Here is a 26537-nt window from a genome sequence, read left to right on the forward strand (position 1 = left end):
AGTACAAATAAATCCCACAGAATCATAAAATTTCAGAGCTAAATAGTACCTTAGAAGTCATCTGCTTGATGATGGATTATTTAAATCCCAAACTAAAGATCTGGATAAACATTTGCCAAATGTGGGCATGCAAGCGACATTCGCATTTGGCATAGCTGTCTGCATTCTCTACTGGTGACAAATTGTAGTGTTAAAAAGAGGGAAAGGATCCAAACCAAACTGTAGCTGAGGCTTGACATGTCTCTGAGAGGGCACATATGCCTTCCCATGTTTAAAAGCAAAATCCCTTCAGATGACGCAGGTAGAATGAGGAGAAAGAAGAGCAGCCCCTGTCTCCTGCCACACATCCCCCATCAGTTCCAACTTGGAGCTATTAAGAAAAAGGGACTCTGGAAAGACTCTTATGTGCATGCCAAGAATAAGTCATGTCTGTACTCAGAGAAACCCCACTTTCAGACAACCTTGAAATGTGGTTTTCACGGAGGGAGGGTATGAAAAATAATATGCTTCTATAAAACATCCCTTTTTGAGAGTAAAAATGTAAAGAAATATATAATTCATGAAAAATGTAAAGAATATATAATTCATGAAAAAATATATAATCTATGGTTGTGAAACCATAGATTACAAGGTCCTTAATGACTTTTTTTGTTTTCTTCCTGGTACTGACTTTGTATTTATTAGACTCTAAGTAAATATTAGCTGAATTAAAATGAAAAAAAAATATTCTCACCTTCTCTTTTCATCGTGTTTAGACAGAGGAAAGAGAATACTAATCTCAACTCAACTTTACAATTAGTTCTTACCTGAGAGGAGCTTTAGCTCTCTAGGCTTTTGCCCAGATATTTCCAAAGGCATAAATATGTAACTATAAATGCCTAACAAATGACAAGGGCAGTTCAGAAACTAGCAGAAAACACCATCTATAAGGTTGCCAGTTGGTAACACAAATATTTCTGAACCACCTACAGTTTAACTTAATTATGTTTTCCACAGTAGGGTTACTTGCTCCCGGAAGGACAGAATGCATGAGGCTGAAGTTGTTTAATAAATGGTATTATCTGGCGATGTGTACATTTCCAAAGGCCAGCCCCAGCTTACAAACTTGAAATCAGCACTCTGACCAATTCATAAAAGACACTGCACACTGCTTACCACCTCACACAGGTGTTCAGGCTTAAAGTCTGACATAAGAGATTAAGAAGGCAAGTTGGTGAAAAATACAGCTTCTGGAAGCTATAAGTAGACCCAGAGATGGACCCAGGGATCTTAGAAATCGTACGTGAATCTTTGAGAAGGGAGTTGCCCTTGACTACCACAACTGAGGTTTGGAGTAAGAGTTCAAAACTGCAAAGAATGATAAGCAAAGGGAAAAGCATTGTTCTCACTGCTTTTCTGTTCTCTCCTTGATTGTCATGCATTTCAATGGCATCCAGATGTTCTATTATTTTAGCTACCAACTTGGGAAATTACATTGTAGTTACTTTCAAAGTTGTCAGAACACTAAACTCAACAATGACAGTTTATAACCCATTTTCTCTAAAGTGCTCAATTTTTTTTCTTAACCCTGATGGGCTGGCATTTAAATAAAGTAAGCCAGGATTCTGAAACTCAGTTAGTTTCTGGATATGCAAAGTTATTCTTTGTGCTCATCCACATGCATATTGGTTCTTACATCTTGGGTACCCCGTACTTTAATTTTTTCTCTATTTGTATCTAGATTTGTTTAAAAATAGGAAATTCACTTCATGCTTTAACTTTCAGTAGTTTTCACTCTTTAAAACTAAACTATTTAAATTCTTTTGGCTTTCAAATTTGCATTTTTCAGAAAATTGAAAGCTAGTTAAAAAGACCAATATTATTAAATTTGAAAATGCATGTTTTCCCAGTTGAATCAAAAACATAATTGTATGTATATCATATTTTACAACTGATTTCTTTAAGATTTCCCAGAAAACTCAGTTCATAATTTTCTGTTGCAAAGGGATGAAGTTCTTCTTCAGTTTAATGCCTGCAGCATTCTTATGGTAATTTTGAAATTGGGAGACTTGGTCACATTCATAAATGGTAACTGTAGAAAATTGACTACGTTCAAATCAAACAAAAGCATTAAGAACCTTGAGGATACTTTTGAAAAGAGGAGACTCTCTCTAACAAGTCTAGTTACAGTGTCTATCCCTAGGGCAGATGAATGAGAGAGTTCTTATGAGACTATTGCTGTGGTTTCTTTTTTCTTTTTTTTTTTTATAGACTGCTTGTATTATCTGTCTGTACAGTACTTAGCACCCTGTTGAACTCAATAAATATGCAGTGGTGATAATATTGCTCCGAATTCACTTAGCACTTTCACATCTTTTGAGTGTCACAATGTTCTGCCTACTAGGTGCAGGGAATTTTAATTTAATGCTCATTCTGAGGCTTAAAGCTTGGAAGTGTAAAGACCCATGTAAGATAATTCTCCACTCCAGTAGGACATTTTTGGAGCAAAGCCATTAGGTTGTACAAGAATTCATTAAAAAGCAGAAAAACTGTACTTCCCACACTAAAACACTGATGAGGCTCAGTACACTGTTGTTTCTAATCTCTGCCCTGGAAGCCATCCATATCATATTCCCCGAAAGCACAAAGAAGGAAAAAAAAATTTGAAAACTATGATGATTAAACAGTTTTGACCAACCTCAATCAAACTTTGATCCATGGCAGAAATTGGGAAAGAAATCAAAAGATCCTAGAACAAGTTCTTTATCAGAACAATCCAGTTCGTCCCTCAACCTAATTCAGCTATTACTAGATTGTGGAATATCTAGCAGTTTCCACATATTTTCTCCTATGAAGTTGCATTTTCCTCTTGGCTTTTTAGAAACTACAGGTAGTTTTAATACCAATAAAATCAATGGTATCCTTAGCACTAACACAGTTTCTAGCATCTAATAAGCACCCTGGAGCTATTTAGCTGAATGAATGAATGAATGAATGAGTGAATGATCCGTGAAGGGAAATACCAAATTGTTCTGAAAACCCTGGTCTCGGTTATTTTATTGCTTCTTTAAAAAGAAAAGACTGTTGGGGTTACCTGACAGAATCTTTAGCTTTTTAAAACATTCCAGTAGTTTATGGGGTATGGGTTGTTTTTTGTTACATGGATTTGGGACTTACAGGACAACTAGCCTACTTAAAAAAAAAAAAAAAAAAAAAAAAAAAAACCAAAAGTTGTCATAAATGTAATAAATGTTTTGGGAATATTTAAATTAATGTTAAATGGGCTTGGTGTGGTGGCTCACACCTGTAATCCCAGCACTTTGGGAGGCCGAGGTGGGCGAATCATGAGGTTAGGAGATTGAGACCATCCTGGCTAACACGGTGAAAGCTCGTCTCTACTAAAAAAAAAAGAAAAATAGCTGGGCATGATGACGGGAGCCTGTAGTCCCAGCTACTCAGGAGGCTGAGGCAGGAGAATGGTGTGAACCCAGGAGGCAGAGCCTGCAGTGAGCCAAGATTGCGCCACTGCACTCCAGCCTGGGTGACAGTGCAAGACTCTGTCTCAAAAATAAATAAATAAAAATAAAAAATTAATTAACATTAAGTTGATAGAAATTATCACTCATGAGAATACACAAATATTTGGTGTGAGATTTAATTGACAGTCCACAATTGATAATTAACCATAAACACACTCACGTATGTGCATGCACACACACATACACACACACGTACTTCCAGCATATAAAACATAATTACACCCAAAGTTACCCTAAAACAGTTGAGGATACCAGAATAACACAGGTGAAGTACTGATGAACTGTAGGACAGCACATGATAAAATTTTATACCCAACTTTGAGAAACAACTTGTATGTGCTATAAAGTTAATGCCTGCACTTATCAGGGAGGACTTCACAGAAGAGGAGAGACTTGACCTGGGCCTTGGATAAGAAGATCAACGTAAAAGAAGAGAACACTGATGATTCAAGCAGAAGACATAAAGAGGGATGCATATGGCACCCTTGGGAGACTGTGACAGGAGTAGCCTACCTGCCAGTGGAAGTAGGATTTGGAGAGCAGTAGAGGAGGGAAATTGAAGTAGTTTCGACTAGATACTTGAATGAAATACAGAACCATAAAAGGTTTTTTAGCAGGATGGTGGCATGATCAACGTCATATACAAAGACAGTTTATCTGGGAAAAGAGGACTTTGGAGTTAGAAGCAGTCTGGGATCAGACCAGCTGGTTAAGAGGAGGCAGATCCAGGTGTGAGGGGATTGCTATCCAACTGCAGGTAGTGGTAGCAGTAAGATAAAAGATACCTGGATAAATGGGCAAAACTCAGTGATTGAATAGGAAGGAGTGAAGGAAGGAACAAGGATAGTTCTTCCTCATGGATGTCAGAAGCTGGTGTTCAGTAGCAGGAATGTATAGACATCATAAGTTTGGTTGGCTTCATTTGTGTTTCTTCCCTTTAAATGAAGTGAGGTGGTCATCCTGCTAGCAACTGCCTGCCTAATTAGCTCTTTCTCATTTGCCATCAGTATATGAGCTGAGGACTGATCTACTCTTGACTTGTGCTTTGAGTTTCCAGTTCAGGAAAAAAAAAAAGGCTTCCATAAGAGTTTTCTGGAAAAAATATACAAAAATTATCTTTTTACTTTTACAGAAAATTTGCATATATCTTAGTTTTACTCATTTCCATAAGGTTCTTAACTCTGCCTGTTGAAATAATCACTATGGCAACTGCAGTGTTTCTGGCACAGGTGAGTTGGACTTAGGGTCCATATATTTTAATTTTCTTTTTACTTGCATGTGTACCTGGGGTTGACATGAAGGATTAGGCAATTCACTCACCAGAGTCACTTTGATGAACACATCATCCCAGCCTAATTGCTATGATGTAGAAATGGAATCTAGAGAGAGATTCATTTGGGAAAAGGAGGGAGGTTTCCCTTTATGATTGTAGTAGAGATTTAATGTTGTTACAGTGAATAACAACTGATGGAACATTTGCATAGCTGGAAGAAACCCATTGTTGCAGGCTGATGTTAAGCCATATTGGTGGAAAGAGGCTGGATGTAGGTTCAGGCAGACCAAGGTTTGAATCAAGATTCTGCCATATATTTGCTGAATGATCTAGAGCAAATTCTTACTCTGTGATAGTCTCAGTATCCTCAGTTGTAAAATGAAGATAATAACAACCACCTTATCGGGTTGTTTTATGTGTTGTGTAGAAAGCATGTGTGGAGAGAGTAACAGAATGTCTTGCATACAGTAATATATCAACTGTATCAACTGTTAGTTTCCTTCTTCACGTCAAAAAATCCTCCATGTTTCTTTGTCCCCAGTACCTAGCACAGTTTTAGCATATTCAATAACTATTTTGCTCAATAGATGCAAATGCAGAAGGGTATTTTGAGGACTAGGAAAAGTAGCAATATCCATTGTCAAATAGACATGTTTGCTTTCCAATGGGGGTCCTAATTCAGCGCTTCAGCTAAAGGGCGTATATACAATTGTGGGGTGTGTGCATTGTACTTCCAAAGATGAGCAGTTGTATCCTCTCACAGCTCTGTCAGGAAGCTCATCATGACTCACCCTCCTACAGATCAGGTGGTTAATTATGTTATTAAACTGTCAGAATTATCCAGAATGGCTTTGTCATCCACCTGACAAGAGATCTCAGTTTGATACCACCGTGTTCAAATGGCTGAAAAATGTGAATGTGTTGTGAGATAATGTATGAACATATATGGAAGATTTTTTTCAAAATGTTTTATGACAGATTTTTTTCCTTTAATTCCTGTGCTTTAGCTATTACATTGTTCTTAACTTAAAATTGATTTTAGTTCACTTCTACAGCTATCTTTCAGAGCCTAAGATATGCAGGTTCTGTGGTCAATGTGATGGGGACAAAGATGAGTAAGATTTGTCTCATTGGGACCACAACCCTCACTTCTTAAAAAAGAAGAGAAGCCCTGCATCAGAATAAAATCACCAGCCATGATCTTTATTATATTTTTACTCATCATGAAATGAGTAAACTGGATGGTAGCAAGCTAGATTCAGCTAAATAGTCATGGTGGATTGCAAAAATGGCCACAAATTCTTGCAACTCTTTCTTTCAAGAGCTGGAGGCTATTTCCATGCCCCCTTGGATCTGGGCTGGCTTGGTGACTTGCTGTGACCAGTAGCTTATAGTAGAAGTGATGCTGAACTTTCAGAAGCTCAGCCCCAAGAGACCTGGCTTCTCTTCTCACTGTGCCTATAATCCTGAGACATTGACCAGTTTTCATGATGTGGTCACTCCCTGGTGGCAAGATAGACCCTTCAACTAAACTTTGGTTGGAAAGTCAAGACCACGATGCCACACACACACCAAAAGTATATGTAAAGGTTTATTACTTGCATATGAGCTTTCTGGGGAGAACAGGGTGGGCTCCCAAACTGGTCCACAAATGGCTTCTGAAAGTAGGAAATGGAGATGAGCTTGGGGTTATATGGTAAGTGGGGGTAGGACTAGGTGAGGGTTCCTGTGCTCAAGCTGGGGCCCACGTGGTTTGACCTTCCTGCTAGCACCAAAGGAGGAAGTACCTGGGGTTTCTTAATGTGCCCACATGTGGAGCAGACAGGGACAGGATTGTGATGGGGCAGAAGGCTGTCAGCAGTCAAAATGAAAAATGGCATCAATCTTGTTATTACTCTTTCTTACTAGTGTCTTCCTAGTACATAGCATCTGAAATTGTCATTTAAAAATATTTATTCTTTATTTCTCTACCCTCTCCATCCTCTACAGTAAGCTCAGTAATGACTGAAACCAAGCATACATTGTTCTCTACCAAATCTCTGGCTTCTAGATTAGTGTTTGGTACATAGAAAGTGATCAGTAAATATATATGAATGAATTTCTACAAGTGAACATTAGTTTTGCTGTATCCAGTCCTGATGCTTACAGTCTCATTACAGAATGAATGCACTCTGAGTCTAATGATCTTGAGTTTTTAATCCTAATAATCTTAAATTTTAATGACCTGCTCTGCATCTCCTAACAGTTGATACCTCTAAAGAAATGGGTAAGAAATGTTAGCCTTTGGTTCTTCTCTATGCTTTGAGCTATATCCTTGTATCAAGTCCCATCACCAGAACACCACGTACCTGGATTAGGTTTCTCCAGCTTTCCACGGAAATATTTTTACAGTATTAGGTTCCTGATATTTATTGAAGCTATACTACACAGCCGTATACACCTATCTCTGAATATTTTATAAAAGTGCTGCTCAGCACATGGCTGTCTATTTTAGTCACTGTTTCCTAGGACAGACCCATGCAGCAGGTGTCTCAGAGTTTAGAGCTGGGCCAGTTAACATTTCCTCCTCTAGTAGATGAGGAGTTCAGCCAACTTATAGAAGGAAACTGTTGTGTTAAACTGTAGGAGGTTCCCTTACCCTAGATATTCTCACATTATTATCTACCAGTTCTTGTCTTTTTATCTTTCTTTTAATTTTATATGTATGGTCGTCTCTCAATATCTGTGGAGGATTGCTTCCAAGAACCCCCTCAGATACCAAAATCAATGTATACTCAAGTCCCTTACATAAAATGATGTAGTATTTGCATATAAGCTATAAACATCCACCTGTATTCTTTAAGTCATCTGTAGATTACTGATAATACCTAATACAGTGTAAATACCATGTAAATAGTTTTTATACTGTATTACTTAGGAAACAAGGACAAGAAAAAAGTCTGTACATACATGTTCAGTACAGATGTTTTTTTCTTCTCCAAATATTTTTTATCCAAGATTGGTTGAATCCTGGACACAGAACCCATGGATACAGGAGAACCAACTCTATGTATGTGTGTGTGCATGTGTGTGTGTGTGTGTGTGTATAATTTTCTGTAAGTCTCCACAAACTTTCTTTGTAAGTAGATATGGTACTAATAATTAATAAATGGATGCTTACACACTGGAAAATATTCAAGTAAGACTACATTCCGTTGCCCTTCCCCTGTTTGGGGAAACCTGGTGTTTGGGAAAAAGCAAGGAGTAATGCTGTCTGGTTGCTCCAGCAGAAGTGGCGTGTTCTTTACCTTTATGTCTCCTACAGCACGTTTAAAGGGATCAAGAAATGTTTGTCACATTAAACTTCCTGGATTTTTTTCTATACCACAGGGGCAGGGGCTTGATTAATATCATTTATGACCAGAACTCATAGGATATAGGGATCTAGAATTTGAAATACATCTACTTTCCAGAGATATCCTGAAGGATCTTTTTAAAGTAGAGTAAGAGGTTGATTTTCGTCTATATCTTCTCCTTAACATAGTGCCTAACCCTGAGGCTTTAAGCACTGCTGTGGAATAATTACCAATTGATCGTCACAAGCACTTTAATATCTTTGAATCTCTGGGATTGATTCTCTTCTTTCACCTAAAGCTTGATACACTAAAAATGAAACAATAAGTCATTGCTAATACCATTGCTTTAGTCTATAATTTAAAATGCTTTAAAAATATAATTAGGTTAACCTTTTCTCAGGGAATAGATGGATACACATAAAGAGAGCTACATAGTTCGTTTCTGTAAAATGAATCTGTTTTCCTGCCATTTTTGCCATACAGTTGGAGATGTGCTTTCATTGAAAAACATGTCTTAACATAGTGAACTGTGAAGCATTTGGTGAAGGACTTTTAATTTGACAGTATTCCAAATTGGACGAAAGAGTGGTGAAAAGTGTTTTCTAACACTTTTAGAAGTGTGCCACATACCCTCAACTGTTTTCATTTATCTTTCTCCTCATCCTTATTTCCAGATTTCATGCTGCAGCTTCTGTAATTTAACTCTTCTTCATCCTTTCTAATAGCAATTTGAAGTGTAGCCATCTAAATTTACTTGACTGTTTTCATTTGTAAAAATGACTTATTATTAAACTATACCTGTGCTTCAAATTCAAAATATGCTAAATAAGGTCCCTTAATGTAAATGATATTTGAACTCAGTGTTTTTTATCCCTTTAGGATTTTTGTGTGATAGTCCAGGATTCCAAATGTTATAGCATTCATTTCTTTTGTTTTTCAACTTTTATTTTATGTTCAGTGGTACATGTGCAGGATGTTTCATAGGTAAACATGTGCCATGGTGGTTTATTGCACACATCATCCCATCACCCAGGTATTAAGCCCAGCAACCATCAGATATTCTTCCTGACATTCTCCCTCCCCCAACCCCTACAACAGGCGCCCAGTGTGTGTTGTCCCCCAATACCATGTATCCAATAGCATGTTTGTTTAGTAACAATGCACACTGCCTGTGTTGCAATATGGCAAATCAGGATAATGCAAGAAATAGGTTATTATAAAATTAAATGAAAGGTTAAAGGGCCTTATTAGCTATTAGTAATAGAAAAAATGAAGTGAAAAGCTGTGTCCTCGAGGATATTGAAAATATTCTAAAATTTGATTATCATGGTGAGTACTCAACTCTGTAAATATATAAAAACAATTTAATTGTACACATTAAACAGGTAAACTTTATGGTATATAAATTGTATCTCAGTAAAGCTAATTTTTTTTAAACAGCTCTGTCCTGGTGAAGGAATGAAATAATGGATTAATTGACATACACTTACATAAACAGTAATGATCCTAATAAATCCTCAGTTGAAACAAATTGCAATTGCAGTATTAAAGGTGCAAACCTCAACTGCCTAACGAATTTTTCTAAAAGTCAAATCTTGTCTGTGGCTGTGGGTGCATCTTATGAGATACAAATGTTGTATCCTTGATGCTCATGCCAATTGTATTAAGTCCATTTTCATGCTGCTGATAAAGACATACCTGAGACTGGGCAATTTACAAAAGAAAGAGATTTACTGGACTCACAGTTCCATATGGCAGGAGAGATCTCACAATCATGGCAGAAGGTGAAAGGCATATCTTATGTGGCAGCAGACAAGAGAAGTGAGCTTGTGCAGGGAAACCCTTCTTTTTAAAACCATCAGATCCCGTGAAACTTATTCACTATCATGAGAACAGCACAGGAAAAACTCACCTCCATGATTTAAGTACCTCCCACTGGGTCCCTCACACAACACGTGGGAATTCAATATGAGATTTGGGTGGGAACAGAGCCAAACCATATCATTCTCCCCGGCCCCTCCCAAATCTCATGTTTCATTCTACCCCGGCCCCTCCCAAATCTCATGTTTCAAAACCAATCATGACTTCTCAACAGTCCCCCAAAGTCCTAACTCATTTCAGCATTAACTCAAAAGTCCACAGTCCAAGGTCTCATCTGAAACAAAGCAAGTCCCTTCCACCTATGAGCCTGTAAAATCAAAAACAAGTTAGTTACTTTCTAGATATAATGGCAGTATAGGCATTGGGCAAATACAGCCATTCCAAATGGGAGAAATTGGCCAAAACAAAGGGGCTACAGGCCCCATGCAAGTCCAGAATCCAGTGGGACAGTCAAATCTTAAAGCTCCAAAATGATCTCCTTTGACTCCATGTCTCACATCCAGGTCATGCTGATACAAGGGGTGGGCTCCCACGGCCCTGGGCAGCTCTGCCTCTGTGGCTTTGCAGGGTACAGCCTCCCTCCAAGCTGCTTCTATGGGCTGGCATTGAGTGTCTGCAGCTTTTCCAGACACACGGTGCAAGCTGTCAGTGGATCTACCATTCTGGGGCCTGGAGAACAGTGGCCCTCTTCTCACAGCTCCACTAGGTGGTACCCCAGTAGGGACTGTGTGGGGGCTCCGACCCCACATTTCCCTTTCACACTGCCCTAGCAGAGGTTGTCCATGAGAGCCCCACCCCTGCAGCGAGCTTCTGCCTGGACACCCAGGCATTTCTATATATCTTCTGAAATCTAGGTGGATATTCCCAAACCTCAATAATTGACTTCTGTGCACTCACAGGCTCAATACAACATGGAAGCTGCTAAGGCTTGGGGCTTGCACCTTCTGAAGCCATGCTCTGAGCTCTGTGTTGGCCCCTTTCAGCCATGGCTGGAGTGGCTGGGATGCAAGACACCAAGTCCCTAGGCTGCACACAGCATGAGGGCCCTGGGCCTGGCCTGCGAAACCATCTTTTCCTCCTAGGTCTCTGGGCCTGTGATGGGAGGGACTACCTTGAAGACCTCTGACATGCCCTGGAGATATTTTCCCCATTATCTTGGGGATTAACATTCAGCTCCTTTTTGCTTATGCAAATTTCTGCAGACAGCTTGAATTTCTCCTCAGAAAATGGGATTTTCTTTTCTATTGCATTGTCAGACTGCAAATTTTCCAAATTTTTATGCTGTTTCCCTTATAAAACTGAATGCCTTTAACGGCACCCAAGTCACCTCTTGAATGTTTTGCTGCTTAGTAATTTCTTCCACCGGATACCCTAAATCATCTCTCTCAAGTTCAAAGTTCCACATATCTTTAGGTCAGGGGCAAAATTCCTCCAGACTCCTTGCTAAAACATAACAAGAGTCACCTTTGCTCCAGTTGCCAACAAGTTCCTCATCTCCATCTCAGACCACTTCAGCCTGGATTTCATTGTCCATATCATTATTAGCATTTTGGTCAAAGCCATTAAACAAGTGTCTAGGAAGTTCCAAACTTTCCCATATTTTCCTGTCTTCTTCTGAGACCTCCAAATTGTTCCAATCTCTGCCTGTTGGCCAGTTCCAAATTCACTTCCACATTTTCAGATATCTTTTCAGCAGGGCTCCACTCTCGGTACCAATTTACTGTATTAGTGCATTTTTACACTGTTGATAAAAACATACTCAAGACTGGGTGATTTACAAAAGAAAGAGGTTCATTGGACTTACAGTTTCACGTGGCTGGGGAGGCCTAACTATCATGGCAGAAGGTGAAAGGCACGGCTTATGTGGTGGCAGACAAGGGAGCTTGTGCAGGGAAACTCCGCTTTTTAAAACCATCAGATCCCATGAGACTTACTCACTATCACGAGAACAGCACGAGAAAGACCAGCCCCCATGATTCAAGTACCTCCTACCAGGTCCCTCCCACAACACGTGGGAATTCAAGATGAGATTTGGGTGGGGACGCAGCCAAACCATATCACCAATCGTCAGGTATTTATTGAGTTCCATTGTGATAGAGGCTGCTCTTGGAGATTCAAAGGTATAAAATACAAAACCAGCTGTATTACTTACTATTGCTGTTTAACAAAACATGGTGGCTTAAAACAACACCATTTTATTTAGCTCACAGTGTTGTGTGTGGGTTGTGGGTGGGTTGTGTTGTTCTTGTCTGAGCTGGCTCAGCTCATCTCTGCTGGGATTTTTCAAGAAACTGTGGTGAACTGGTGAGAGGGCTAACTGGTGATCTAGGATAGACCCACTCACATGTCTGGCAGTTGGCAGGCTATCTTCTGAGGCACTTGGTTCTCCTCCATGTGGCCCCTCATCCTTTAGGTTGGCCACTTAGTAGTTTCAGGTTTCCAAGTACAGCAAGAGCAGCAACTACAAAACCTCTTGAGGTTCAGGATCTGGACTTGCACCATGTCACTTAGACTGTATTTTACTGGTCAAAGCAAGTTACTAAGCCATCCCAGATTCAGAGGATAGGGAAATAGAATTCACCTATTGATAGGAGGAGCTGCAAGATTTGATGGACGTTTTTAGAGTCAATTTCATAGTCAATCAATTGCTAAAATAAGGCTGCTTTCTAGACCTCCATCCAAGTCACTTCAACACTACAGCAATCTAGCTAAATCTGGTTTTGTGCTATCCAGTTTATCCCTTCCATTTAAGTAAACTAAGTCTCATGATGAAGATGATTTGGGTATGTTAAGTACACACTCACAGTATTCATGTGTATTAAATGTTGAATTAATTACCCCCACTAGAAGTGGGCAGGGATAACAGCAGCTCTTGCTAAAACTGTTTAAATTTTGCTTCAAACTTTTGCCATAGATTTACCTAGCATAAAGATTGTTTTGATTTCCTAAAGTACACACCATTAAACGTGTCCAAAGCCAGAGGAGCAGGAGACCACAAGATGGGAATAAAATTACAGTGGCATGGTTACTTCACATTGAGTAATTAAGAAGCAACTATATTATAATATCTATTTTAATTCTGTCCATTTGCCAGCTATAACTTCTCTCACAGCAATAAGAAAAGTTCAGGAGCAAACCAAAATATTCACCTGAATACAATGAGAAACACACAAGACAAGAATGGAAAAAACCCTAAATCTAATTGACTAATGTTACAGAAGAAATTTATAAAATTCAACATATCTGTTAAGCTACCTACCAAAAGGAAAAACAGGAGCAGGTAGTGAGAAATCACCCAATATAATCTCACAACCTTGTTAAAACTGTGATATCATTATCCCATTGCCAGTTGTTCCTAAGAAATGGGCCTCTTCTTAAATATGGGGGACTGAATGCTGAGGGCCAGCCAGGAAAAACACTCCCAGCTCCACTGACATCTGACATGAATCACATCAGAACCTAAGACCTTTGCCCACAGCCATTAAAAACTGTGACATTTCAACTGTGAAAATCTTCTTCAGGTTCAAGCTTGGGTCTCAGACAGAAAAATCCATCTCCCAACTACCTATCAAAGTGTAGTGTTCAGCTTGACTTTTCCTATCCCTAGACATCCACTTTCTGTAAACACAGCTCCCAGGGTGATGGTGTCAATTAAATACCCACTTTCAATTACCTAATAGAAGAAAAAAAAGAAAAAAGATCTTGTTACTTAGGAAGTTTTTTTTTTAACCAATTCTATGGATGTAGAAGTCTAGCATCTTAAAAGACACCTTAAATGACTATTTGCTTTCTATAAGCTGTTGCCTCAGATATAGTTGAGATTTATAAAAGTCCTAGGCAAGCTTCTTAGAAGCAAACTAACATCGCTGATAAAGAGCGGTTCTATTTTCCTTTGAATTAGACATTCCTTTCTCTGCTATAATCCTCTTTATATAGAGACTCCTTTTCTATTGAGCCAAGAGTGGAATAATTGCAAAAGCCTTGTCAGGGTGCCATACTGGAGAGACTTTCCATGTCTCCATTATCCCTCTAAGAGTAGACAGTTTATTATTTTTTAGTTTTTTAAAATTTATCATTTAAAAGCATGTTTAATCAATTACTCAAATAATGCTGCTTTCTAAGTCACTTCATCAAATTTACTAAGGAAAAAATAATTATTTAAGGTGATGATATCTCAATGACACTGATTTGGTCTTCACAAATAATATAAGTATATTGAATTAGGACATGTCCCCTGAAAACATGTACATCGATTATATACCAATAAAACATACAAAATTAAAAAACTTTAATAAAAGATCAACTGTAAGATGGAATTGTTTAATAGCTATGACAATTTCTAGAAAGTTCTACTGCAGAGTTTTCCTTTTCTATATTTATAGAAGCATTTCAAGGAATAATCAACTTCTTAAAAACTATGGATATAAGTGGTTTAATTGTTTTATTATATGTTTAATGTTCAGAAAAGCATATTTATAGTCAACAGTTGCAGTTTCAGGTATCCTATATATTCATCAAAAATATGAATTTGCTGAGAAAAGACACAGAACAACATATCAATGGGAACTGGTGAAATTGTGGTTACGCTGTTTTAGAAATACAAATTTTAAGCTGATATACTCTTCGAATGCTTAGTAAAAGAATGATAAAATGCCTAAAATTCAAAATATTTTAAATGACATTCAGAGGATGGAAAGATACTCAGATGCTTGAAATGATCCCTTCACACGTGACGTGATAAAATTTAACATGTTGCCAGAAGCACCAAATTATGGTTAAGTCACTCTGGTTGTTAAAGAATGGTTAAACTAAAAAATAATAGAAAATGACCTTAAAAACAGCTAAAGAAATCTGAAATGGCCAAAATCATCCTATGTCAGCTAATTTGTTATTATCTAGTATCTGGGACATGTATTAAGTGGGATTTGTCAACTCAGTAGCAGTGGGCTGACAGATTCAACATGAAAAGCAAAAACTGTCCAAAACAATGGAAAGGAAATAAGAGAACAGGACACTATCACATTTACCTTACTGTTAAATCTATTCAATAGAAGTCCAAATCTCCCTAGGATTCTTAAATCTCAATAAAATGAACATTTACTAAAATACTGCTCTTATGACAAAATGAAAAAATTGTCATCTAAAGCTTCCCTAAAATATTCGAAAGCTTTTAAAACCACTCAATCTACTATGAATTTCGATTAACTTCATAAACAGCTATAAGAAAACAAAGTTTTGGTAAATTTAGCACATTGATTTTTGATAAATTGGTTCTGGCAAGCTGGTTGTTTTATATATTGTTTATTTCAGCATATAGATTTTTAGCAATTTGGCTTCTTTCTGATACCTGGTGCCCTCAGAGAACAAGCTGGATAATCAAAGACTTATTTTTAGAAATATATCAAGTGCCAGGAGTCACTGGTTAGGAGACTGAGTATACATGGTGATTGAGACAGACATTGCCACCGACCTCATGGGAGATACAGCCTGTCAGGGAAGACAGACATTAAGTAAAAGTGCCATAAATAATTATTTAGCTAGAACTGTAATAATGCTTAAAAAAAATATGGTATGAAATGAGAGTGTCTGAGAGGAAGACCTGGTAGATAACCTTTTATTTTTAATTGATTTGTAATTAAAAATTGTATAATAGAAAATGCAGTCTGGCCTGGTGAAACAGACAGGAGGACCAGTGCTGAGCATCATCATCAGTCAGGTGTAGGTGGCGTGGTAGGTTTGCAGAACCGACATAGACCATGGGCAGCACGCACTGCCTAAGGAGCAGTGACTGGCATCCGTTAATGTCTCCAGTGTTCATCTCGTGCAGGGTCCTTTATGTTTTCCTCACATGCCTTAGAGTGATCTTTGTCTTTAAAGTGACAGGCTCCACTTTCCATGTGCTTCTCTCTCACAGCTTACCTGCAGGCTCCAGTTTTCTCTCAGCCTGCAGCTTGCGACCCCCGTTGCCATTTGCCATGCCGCCACTGAGGCTGGCCTCCCCAGCTCCTTTTCCTTGGCTGCTTTTTATTTTTATTCTTGCACTTCTTTGTTGCTGGCTGTTCTTCTCAGGGTTCTCCAGCCTTTGAGAGAGCATGCTGTCCAGTGGTGGCACTCCCATGCCTCTGCACAAGTGTACTGAACAACTGGGTCTCTGACACCTCCCAGGGAGTGGTTTTACATAGCTGTGGTGGTCTAGAGCTTCTCATCCCAAATACCATCTTCATTAGAAATCTAAGGATTCTCAGAGGCTATTTCTGAAATCATCAGTGTTTTACCTTAACTAATACCAGAAAACGAGTTGTCCATATTAAGAGGAGTTCTAAATAGTTAGAATTTGTTTTCTGTTTTTTGTTTGTTTGTTTGTTTGTTTAACTAGTCCTTGTGGAGCAGGGCTACCCCACAGGCGGTGTGCCTTTGTTTAAAAAACATAAATGAAAGACGGGAGGAAACTATGTATGCCCTGTGATTAAGATGTATCTAAACAATATGTAAATAGCTGTGTTAAAAAAAGCAGTCAATAGCACTAAGAGACAAAAATGTTTTTGCTTGCAGTGTTTACAAAGAAGTTTAGACTTCAGCAGAACTGGACTGCTGGAATAAAAGACACAGTCCAGGTTTTGGTGGGGTTTTTTTGTTTTTTAAAAAATCAGCATCTTTGTTTTCTGGGGCTGCTATAAAACAAATTACCACAAGCTTGTTGGCTTAAAACAACAAGAATTTATTCTCTCAGAGTTTTAGAGGCTGGAAGTTCAACGTCAATTTCAGGAAGATCAATGTCAATTTCACTCACCTGAAATGAAGGTGTCAGCAGGGCCAGGCACCCTCTGGAGGTTTTGGGGAAGAATCTTTGCTTCTTGGAGCTTCAAGTGGCTGGCAGCATCCCTGACTTGTGGCCACATCCCTCTAATCTCTGTTTCTTCCTCTTCTGAGTGTAACCTCATCTCCCTGTGTCTCCTTTACAAGGACATTGGTGATGTCATCTGTGGCCCACCAGGTTAATCCAGGATGATCTCCTCATCTCAAGATCCTTAATCGCATTTGCAAAGACCGCTTTTTCAAATTAGGTGACATTTACAGGTTCTAGAGATTAGGATTTGATATATTTGGTTTCATCATTCAACTCACTACACAGGGGTTACATTGTTTCTGTTGAGAATCACAATTCACAGAAAGGGCCCCAAAGCTTTGCTTATCCTGAAGGTAGGGTTATTTGTTCTATGTGTTTGTTTCCAGATATAAAGTTGTTTTTTCCCCTGACTCTGCTACTGGTGCACTTGATCATCCTGGTAGAGAACAAGGTGCCAGCGCTGCTTTCTCAGTTGTATGCTTGCAAACTGACTGACAAATGCACAGCACTCGATAAATGTCATTGTTATTATTGGTGTGGCTACATGCAGGAAAACAGCCTGAAATTTTATTATTTTTTCACATCAGATGGGTAATAAGATTTGAGGGAGACACATCTCTCACGTGTGTGAAAACCCAGTCATCGCACTTATGAACTGCAAATGGACCCCAGATTGAATTTTTTTTTTTTTTTTTTTTTTTGAGATGGAGTCTCCGTCTGTCACCCAGGCTGGAGTGCAGTGGCGTGATCACGGCTCACTGCACCCTCTGCCTCCCGGGTTCAAGCAATTCTCCTGCCTCAACCTCCCAAGTAGCTGGGATTACAGGCGCGCGCCCCCGTGCCCAGCTAATTTTTTGTATTTTAGTAGAGACTGGGTTTCACCATGTTGGCCAGGATGGTCTTGATCTCCTGACCTCATGATCCACCTGCCTCGGCCTCCCAAAGTGCTGGGATTATAGGCGTGAGCCACTGCACCTGGCCCCCAGACTGAAATTTTAAAAAAGAAAACACTAACATAATCATGGTATTTAGTGAATGGAAGGATCAGGTGGTCATACTATTTTAAAAAATTAAGTTGAAATTTAATTTAAAAAAACATTTTTAAACATCAATTTTATCTGAATACTCTTGAGACTACAAGACTACTCTAAAACTCTTAGTAAATTCTATGCTCAGAATCTGTGACAGTCTAGTGATTATCTCTGAGTAATGGGATCATGAGTGATTTTTAAAAAATATTTTATTTTCCTGTTTTCATGATTTTCCTACATAAAACATACATAACATATATAAAAATTGATTAAAATTAATGTATTTGGGCCAGGTAGATCGTGTGTGTAATCCCAGCATTTTGGGAGGCCGAGGTGGGAGAATCACTTGAGGCCTAGAGACCAGCCTCGGCAACATACTGAGACCCCCATCTCTACAAAAACCTTTAAAAATTAGCCAGTCATGGTGGCTCATGCCTGTAGTCCTAGCTACTCAGAAGGCTGATGAGGGAGGATCGCTTGAGCCCAGGGGTTCGAGGCTGCAGTGAGCCGTGATCACACCACTGTACTTCAGTCTGAGAGACAGAAGTGAGATCCTGTCTCAAAAAGAAAAATTAATATATCAAAATTTTGATATATAAACTCTGAACTTTAGAGTTTGCAATTACTTTTATGTACATTATCACATTTATAGCTCCATGAGGTTGACATTATTTGGCTATTTGGAAGGTGAGGACGTGAGCTTTAGAGAGATCCAATCCAAGGCTCATGTAGCAAGGAAAGGAACAGGACCATAGTCCTTTTTATCTTGACTCCAAGTCTAGTGGTTTATACAGAATTTAAGTTACTGTGAAGTTGATGATACTCCTTATAAAATGTATGTTTGCCTGCTTTTGAATTTGTGCTAGAAGAAAATTTTGCTCATCCAACCCCAGTCTCCATGTGGGATTCCTAGAAGTTTTCAAACCTGTTTATTAATGTATTTTTAACATGTGTCAAAATTCTGCTTAGTTCCTCAATCAATCATTGTTTCTTGTAATTTCTGAAAAATGCCCATTTATGTCTTGAGAATATTCCATTCAAATCTCAAAAAAGACTATTTTTAATCATGTAGTTTTTAATTTTTTTTTTCATCTTCTTGCCCTTATCATAGGTCTTCTTATGCCTAAGAACTAAAGCAATTTCTTTAAAATGAGCAGAACAGGTTCTTTCCATGATAGCTGACCCTTCATTATGAAATTGGGTGCTAAGTCAAATTTGGTTTTGTGTTGTCTTCCCTATCACCCACCAACTTGCATTTATTGAAGCAAAATATTTCACAATATTTGTGGTGCTATTAGAATGTCCTTCAGTCCAACACCCTTTATCCTCCTTCTAAAGCTCGGTGTTTTGCTATTGAATATGTAAATGTGTGTAAGGAAGTTCATTGATGTTTTGCTTTCCAGTTACTCTCAAACCTGTAAATATTTTTGAAGCCTTGAATAGATCATTTGTTCGTTATTGGTGCCAGTTTTACCTCCAGGGGACATTTGGAAATGCCTGGAGACAGTTTTTGGTTGTCACAATAGCAGAGAGCAGGTACCTAGTCAGTAGGGAAAAAGGATGGTGCCAGCCATCCTACAGGACAGCCCCCACAACAAAATTATATGACCCAAATGTTCAATACTGCCCTTGTTGAGAAATATGGACCTAGATCAACACCACCCCTCTTTCAATTCCATCTTATAGATGTTCAGCTCCCACTGAAGACCACAGAGATACAGACTTTATAAAACATGCACTTAAACAAGGAGTGGCAGCATCATTCAGCTGATCCAGGTTCCACCCTTACTTTTTCTTGGTGACCTATACATAGCAAATGGCTTTCATATCATCTAAAGTCTAGAATAATGATAGTGTCTTACTCTCTGGTGGCTGAAGGATTTCTGTGAGGCTTTAGGTTCATTCTCCTGGAAAAAAAAAAAAAAGCCCTTAAGGCAGTAAGAAGATCCCCCAAGGGCACAATTGGTTTTCCCTTCATCTGTATCCTCTCTTTATATCTCTAATACAAAAGTTTGTTTGTTTGGTTGGTTTTTCTTTTTTAATAATTTAAGGGAGGTGCTTTAGTCTCCTCAGTAAATTATATTGTGTCATAATGCTAGTACCTAGCATAATGGCAACACATAAAAATTGCTTAATAAATGTTTGTTGAATGAATGACTTTAATTGTTCAGAGTTTCATGTTCAGTTATAGATCATGAATTCCAACTGCCTGTAGTCTCCTGTCACCTTCCTCAGATTTACTCTGTCTTCTAACTTCTGTTTTACTTTTTCCACTGGTTTTATTTTTGCTCTCAGGGGATATATTTTTTTATTCATTTAATTCACTAATTTACTCATGTCAATTTACTAATTGTTTCTTATGCTAGGTACTGGTAGCATTGTCAGAAAGGTTTAAGGAGTGAGGAAGCAAACATGAGTAAAGACAATGTATAATTTAATTATAATACAGAGAGTGACTGAATGCTATTAGAATCTATTTATAAAAAGATCAAAATAAAATTTGAGACATAGAGGAGAAGCTTATAGAAGCGATATAACAATCAATGCTCCTGGAAGTAGGATGAGGTTTGAACAGGCATTTTTTTCATCCACTACTCACTCATTCATCTACTCATTAATCCTGTAAGCATATTTTGAGTGCCTGCTCTGTGGCTAAGGACACAAAAATGAATAAGGTATTGCTTATACCCTCAATGCATTTGTGGTTTAATAATTGAAAAAATTAATGGTAAACCTCTTCACGGCAAGCCATCATCCAACAGTAGAGAATAAGAGAAAAACATTGCTTCTGGGTCAGATGGGTTTGCCATGAGAATCCTGGTTTCTCCATTGCTTCTGAGCTATGCAACCTTGGGCAAATTTAAATTATGTCTCAATGTCCATATTTGTTACATGAGAATAGCAATATCTACCTCACAGAGATTTTATTAGAATTAAATGAAATAACATGTTAATTATTCAATAAACATTTATAGAGAGCCCATTACTTTCCAGATACTAGGTTAAGCACTAGAGATTAAGCACTGGGGATACAAAAACAAATGACCCTCCACCTGTCTTCCAAGGGACAGTTTGATAAGTGCTTTGGGAGAGATCACAGAGCAGGTGTGCTTGACTTGGACGGTGGAAAGGTGATGAAGGACCGCTTCCTTGTGGGATAACCACTGAGTTTGATGTTAAAAAACACTGGAAGTTAGACCCAGGAAAAAACTTCACTGCACGGGGTGTTCCAGATGTAAGAACAGCAGGTTTGCTGAGGGGCAGGTAGCTGACTAGAGCCTAGAGAGGAGGGAAGATGTGGAGTAGGGGAGACAATGACAGTGGTTACACAAGGGTAGCAAAGACTGAGGCACAAGGCTGGATGTCAGCAGGCTACGTGTGCCTTGTTAGACAGTGTGGATCCAACTGGGAGCCACTCTGGAAGAAAAAGGCTCAGTAACCACTTAATGCATGAGTAAAACAAGTCTACATTCTGGAAGGTTTGGGGGAAGACTCAAGTGAACTGGGCACATTCTGGTGTTACTAGCTGAAGCCTTGTACATGAAAGTTTAGGAAATCAATTTGAATAGGTAATATGAGGCAAGGCTGTGATAGAATTTGGTGTCTTGGTGGTCTCTTATCTACAAAATGATTGATTGTTTTAGCACCATGTGTACAATGTCCTAGATGAGGAAAAGACTTGAGGCTTGAATAGCAGATATGAAATTGTGACTTAGTTATCAAATTATAGGGTCCAGGTCTAGGGTAGAGCAATTGAAGCGTACGTGCAGAGATGGACAGCAGTCTTCTGAGAAGAACCATCAGTATGAGACAGAGAGGGTAGAGCCCACAGCTCTATAAGCTTGAGTAAATGAAAGCATGGTGGTCCCTAGGTTGAAAGGCCGATGTGACTTGAGAGAGAAGATATGAGTTGAGTTTGGCATGTTATGTTTTAGATGCAAGGGGGGAAAAAAGTGAAACTTCCTATTGAGACCTTAGATATATGGGACGAATGCTTGTGCAGGAAACTGAAGCTGTAGGTACAGATTTGGGAATCCTCACAATAGAGATGATTGTTTAGGGGTATGTAAATCCTTCTTGATATTCTTTATTTCCATTTTTGAAAGGTTTTCTAATATTAATTAGGAGCTTTAGTCTGATATTCAATTAACAGAGCAGTGCTTTTAAGTACACTTTCCTTTGCTGCAAAGCATCTGTTTAATATGTGCTACTACTAATATGCCAGGAAGCTCTGGGTCCCCAATAACTCTGTTGTGATAAATTGGCACCTTTGGAAGTTATAAGAAGTTTTCCAGCCTCCAAAGCACTCTCTGAGTATCTGATGTTTTAATACAGAGGAGTACATTACTGGTTTAATTATGGTAAGAATTCTTAATAACCAGACCCTGAGTATGAAAGTCTACCTGCTTCCTCTGGAAAAAGGATTGTCTCTGGAAGGGAGAGAGAAGCAAGCTGTGGTTCAGTTTATGTCACCTGTGTCAGTGCAATACCACATGTTTGAGAACCTAATGTGTATCCAGCACTGGCTTAGATACTAAGGATACAGCAAATTCTTTTTGTTCCAAGTCCAGCAAACAAGCACAAGATGTGTAGAGAAGGGATTACATAGACGTCTGTTCCAAAGGCTGTTAAGCACTAGAAGAAGCAGAGGCTGACCTTGTCCAGGGCAGTAGGATTTTTAAAAATCGCAGTATAATGGCATTTTAACTGAACCCTAAAGTCTAAGTAACATTTACTCTGGAAGTTAAATGAGATAATGTCGGTTGGTTATCGTAATAATAATGCACTAGAAAATAAAGTCAATTAATTTGTTTTAAAAAAGCAATGCTCTTATTTGCTTGGAACACTATAAGTACTCAAAAATGAAGAAAAAGAAAAGTAGACATTTGCCAGGTAGTCAGAGAGAAAAAGGAACGATGTATATATTCCAGAGAGAAGGAACAAGGTGTGTGTAACAAAACCAGAGAGACAGGAAGAGTAGGCACAGCGTGTATGTTTGTTGGGAGATCATACTGAAAATATTGGCAAACGAATTATCACATTTGCTTTACAAAATTATCCCTGAGCCTGCAAAAAGGAGCATGGCTTGTGAATAGAGGAAGATCGGATAAAAGGAGACCAGTCAGGAGGCTATAGCCCAGGTCTAGATAAGAATGAATAGGGATCTGAACTAAGGTAGGGGATGGAGAAGAGAGGATAGATTTTAGATAGATCTAGGTGGTAGAATTAACAGAACTTGGTGGCTAATTAAATGTGATAATAAACAGGCAAAGAGGATTCTAGCACACCTCGCTGCAGGAACTCCCAATGAAGTTTGAGCATGGCATGTCTGACTTAGGGCATGCATATCTGAAACCACCTTGTACTGAATGACAAGTCTGATTTTTCCAGCACCAATGCTCTTCTTGATTGTTTGCTTGACACTTTGGGAAGTAGCATTAACACTCTTAGGTCACTAGGGGGCTAATCATAGCCATTTTCATGATTGCAATGCTGAATTGGAGTTTTCAGAGAATAATCATGGCAGTTCACATAAGGGTCTTTCCTGGAAGAGACTCTCACTGTCTTCGGACAATGTCATTTGCATTAAGACCATTCCATGAGGCTAGTGTCATAAAAATCATTACTTATATAGCTTTTGCTCTCAAATCTTTAGTCATTCCAGAAGTCTACTGAATACTAAATTATTTGTTCATTCCAGCTGTAAATGTGTTAAGCTGATGGACACAAACTATTCACAAATGAATGACTAGAAGGATGGATGGATGAGCATAGATAGATAGATAGATAGATAGATAGATAGATAGACAGAAATTAATGACAGCAGTTAGTGCTCTGTTTGCATGAACATGTTAACAATTTTAAAGAAAAATTAATTTACAATGATTTAGTAAAACCATAAACCTGCATTTAAAACCTACATTGGCTAAATGTAAAGCACTGTGTTGGACTATTACATACTAGATTCAGCCCTTAGAAGACAGAGGTGGAGGGTCATTTATGTTTGTATACCCAGCGCTTAACCTCTAGTGCTTAACCTAGTATCTGAAAGTAATGGGTTCTCTATATATGTTTGTTGAGTAATTAACATGTTATTTCATTTAATTCTAGTAACATCTCTGTGAGGTAGATATTGCTATTCCCATGTAACAAATATGGATATTGAAACATAATTTATATTTGCTCAAAGTTGTACAGCTCAGAAGCAATGGAAAAACCAGCATTCTTAGGGCAAACCTGTCTGATCCACAAGCAATGTTTTTCTCTTACTCTCTACTGTTGTGAAGATGGCTCTTTGAAGGCATTGTCTGATCCTTCTTGAGCTTCTGCACAGTTCCTAGTTGGGAGCTGAGTGACTCTTTCAGATCATAGAGAAGTCTCATTATTGGCAACCAAACTGTTGTGCTGACCCAGACATTTTATATCTGGAGCTGCCATTTGAGAGTCACCAGCAGAGGGTTCAAGTTCAGGTAAGCCACAGCCTACCAGCTTTGGGAAATGATGAAGATAATGACATTCCTGACCCTAGCCTTCCAAGATGCTCACCAAGCCCAAATGTGCACCTGTTCAGAGCAAGCCATAAGCCATAATTCCTCACCTCAGACCATGAACCATGTTCAGGTAATCATGAAAATGATTCCCATTGATTCAGTAGGACCCAATTACACTGCAAAAGAGTGAAATTGATTAGAAGAATGGCATTTGGGGACAGAATTGTTAAGTAACAAAAAATAAGTAATGGCAGCTGACCCTTGAGGTGTCTGATCAGACCCACACAAGACTGCTAGGAAAATAAATTAGTTGTAAGGGATCTATACCTTCTCTGTGAACCCCAGGCCATTAGCATTGTTCTTTCAATTTCTCCAGAAAGTTCTCAGGCTTCATTTAGCTACTGATACTGTAGAAATTTCGTTTTTAGGAAGAAAGTCATAAATATAGCAACACCTATACTCTTTTGAAGAGGAAAGATTCCTAGTATCTGGGCAATAAAGTGAGAGTTTGATTCATTTACTTAAAAGATCTCTCAGGTGCAAATTTAGTCACTTCTAGGGTGGTCTTTTATTTTTTTCCTTTTATATTTGTAAAAAGAGATATGATCCTCCCACTCCTGCCCATCTCACTGATGTCTTTAGAAAGCTGGAAACAGAGTCTGATTACAGACATTTGTTGCCATGAAGACACAACGGAATGTGGTTAAGGGAAAAGAAAGAGCCTTAACTATGAATTATTTTCCTGTGATGGCTAATTTTTTTTCTCTCATACCTTTCCAAAAAGGTGGCAAGGTGGCATCTATTTAGAATGTATTTAATTGCAATTTTCAGAAGACTGAAACAGTAATATCTCACAGAATCCTCAGTCACAATTCAGAATGTTTGGAAAAGCAGAAGATGAAGTGTACTCTCAGCAGAGGGGAAAGAAATTGGAATTTCAAGTAATCTGCCTGGTCTGCTGATTACACTGTATAACGGAAGATATACCAGCCCTTGATTTTTGTCTCTGATTTCCATTCATCTGCGGTCCTTTCCTTATGATCAGGGACTCTGTGGGTAGCCATGGTACTTAAAATCTAAGGAATAGCAAAGATAATTTTCTTCTGTTATAAAGTGGTGGTGTCAGATGAAGTAATTGGATCCTAATCCCTATCTACAGCAATTCAAAGACAGATTAAAAATCTCACCCAAAGTGTCTTCCTAAACCACAGTCAAATGGTGTGTGTATATATACATCACTGTGTACGTGTGTGTGTGTGTGTGAGAGAGAGAGAGAGCGAGAGAGAGGAATGTTTATTCATAAAGAAACACACAATAAAGTCATGTGGATTACAAAAATTGATGACATAGTCATTACATAAGAATCAACCTTGTTTAATTTTTACATAGAATTACTAAAAATAAGCAGTCAGAATTTTCCATATATTTCAGTTAGTTTTTTTTTAATTCAGTGGAATTAATTACTGTAATTTGGGAAGAATGAACTTTGTTTTAGTTCAGAAAATGTATTACTCACATAATGGATCCCAGGAGCCATACAGTGTCAAGAATTGTTCAGTTGTTTAACAGTGTTATCAAGAAACCTCATTCCTCCTCCCTGCCATCCTTGGAATCAGGCCTCACAGAATCTGCTCCCTGATTGCTTCAAAAAAGATACCAGAAACAAATACAGCTACCGATTTTTCATTGTTCACATTGAGACAGGGCGTCAGAGTGGTAGGGAGAATTGGGGCAAATAAACTTTCCTATAAACCTTTACTTCTTACATTTCAAAAGGTTGTGTAAAACCTGTGATCTTTTCTTCTATAGCATTTCATGAGAATTAAAGGTCTTACGGTTAAACAGGACATTGAGGAATCCTCTAGGAAGCCCTCTGAAATAATACAAATACATCATCACTGCAGATAGATTTAAAACATCCCATTTTATGAGGAAGAATTCCATAATCACCTTATGAGAAGAGAACTCAATAATATAGATTTTTACTGCGGGAACATTTAATTCCCCAAAAGTAAAGGGCATTTATTTAAAACACCAGGTTCCCCAAGATACTAGAGTAACATTTAAAATGGTACCAAAACATTGATGATCCCACTGGGAATTTTTAGCCTGACTACTTTTGCACACAGCCTACATACAGAGCTTTGTCTCGCTTCCGCAT

The 26537-nt window shown here is 38.4% G+C and overlaps 1 protein-coding gene and 1 pseudogene across 8 annotated transcripts in view; one reads left to right on the top strand and one right to left on the bottom strand.

The window, feature by feature from the left end:
• FAT3 (FAT atypical cadherin 3) overlaps positions 1-26537 on the top strand; it is a 675042-nt gene that overhangs the window by 489866 nt on the left and 158639 nt on the right. The gene's annotated exons all lie outside the window — the stretch shown is intronic.
• Positions 17436-17521, bottom strand: LOC129009191 (small nucleolar RNA U13; annotated as a pseudogene).

The sequence above is a fragment of the Pongo pygmaeus genome, chromosome 9 (assembly GCF_028885625.2).
Source record: "Pongo pygmaeus isolate AG05252 chromosome 9, NHGRI_mPonPyg2-v2.0_pri, whole genome shotgun sequence".
Taxonomy (NCBI): domain Eukaryota; kingdom Metazoa; phylum Chordata; class Mammalia; order Primates; family Hominidae; genus Pongo; species Pongo pygmaeus.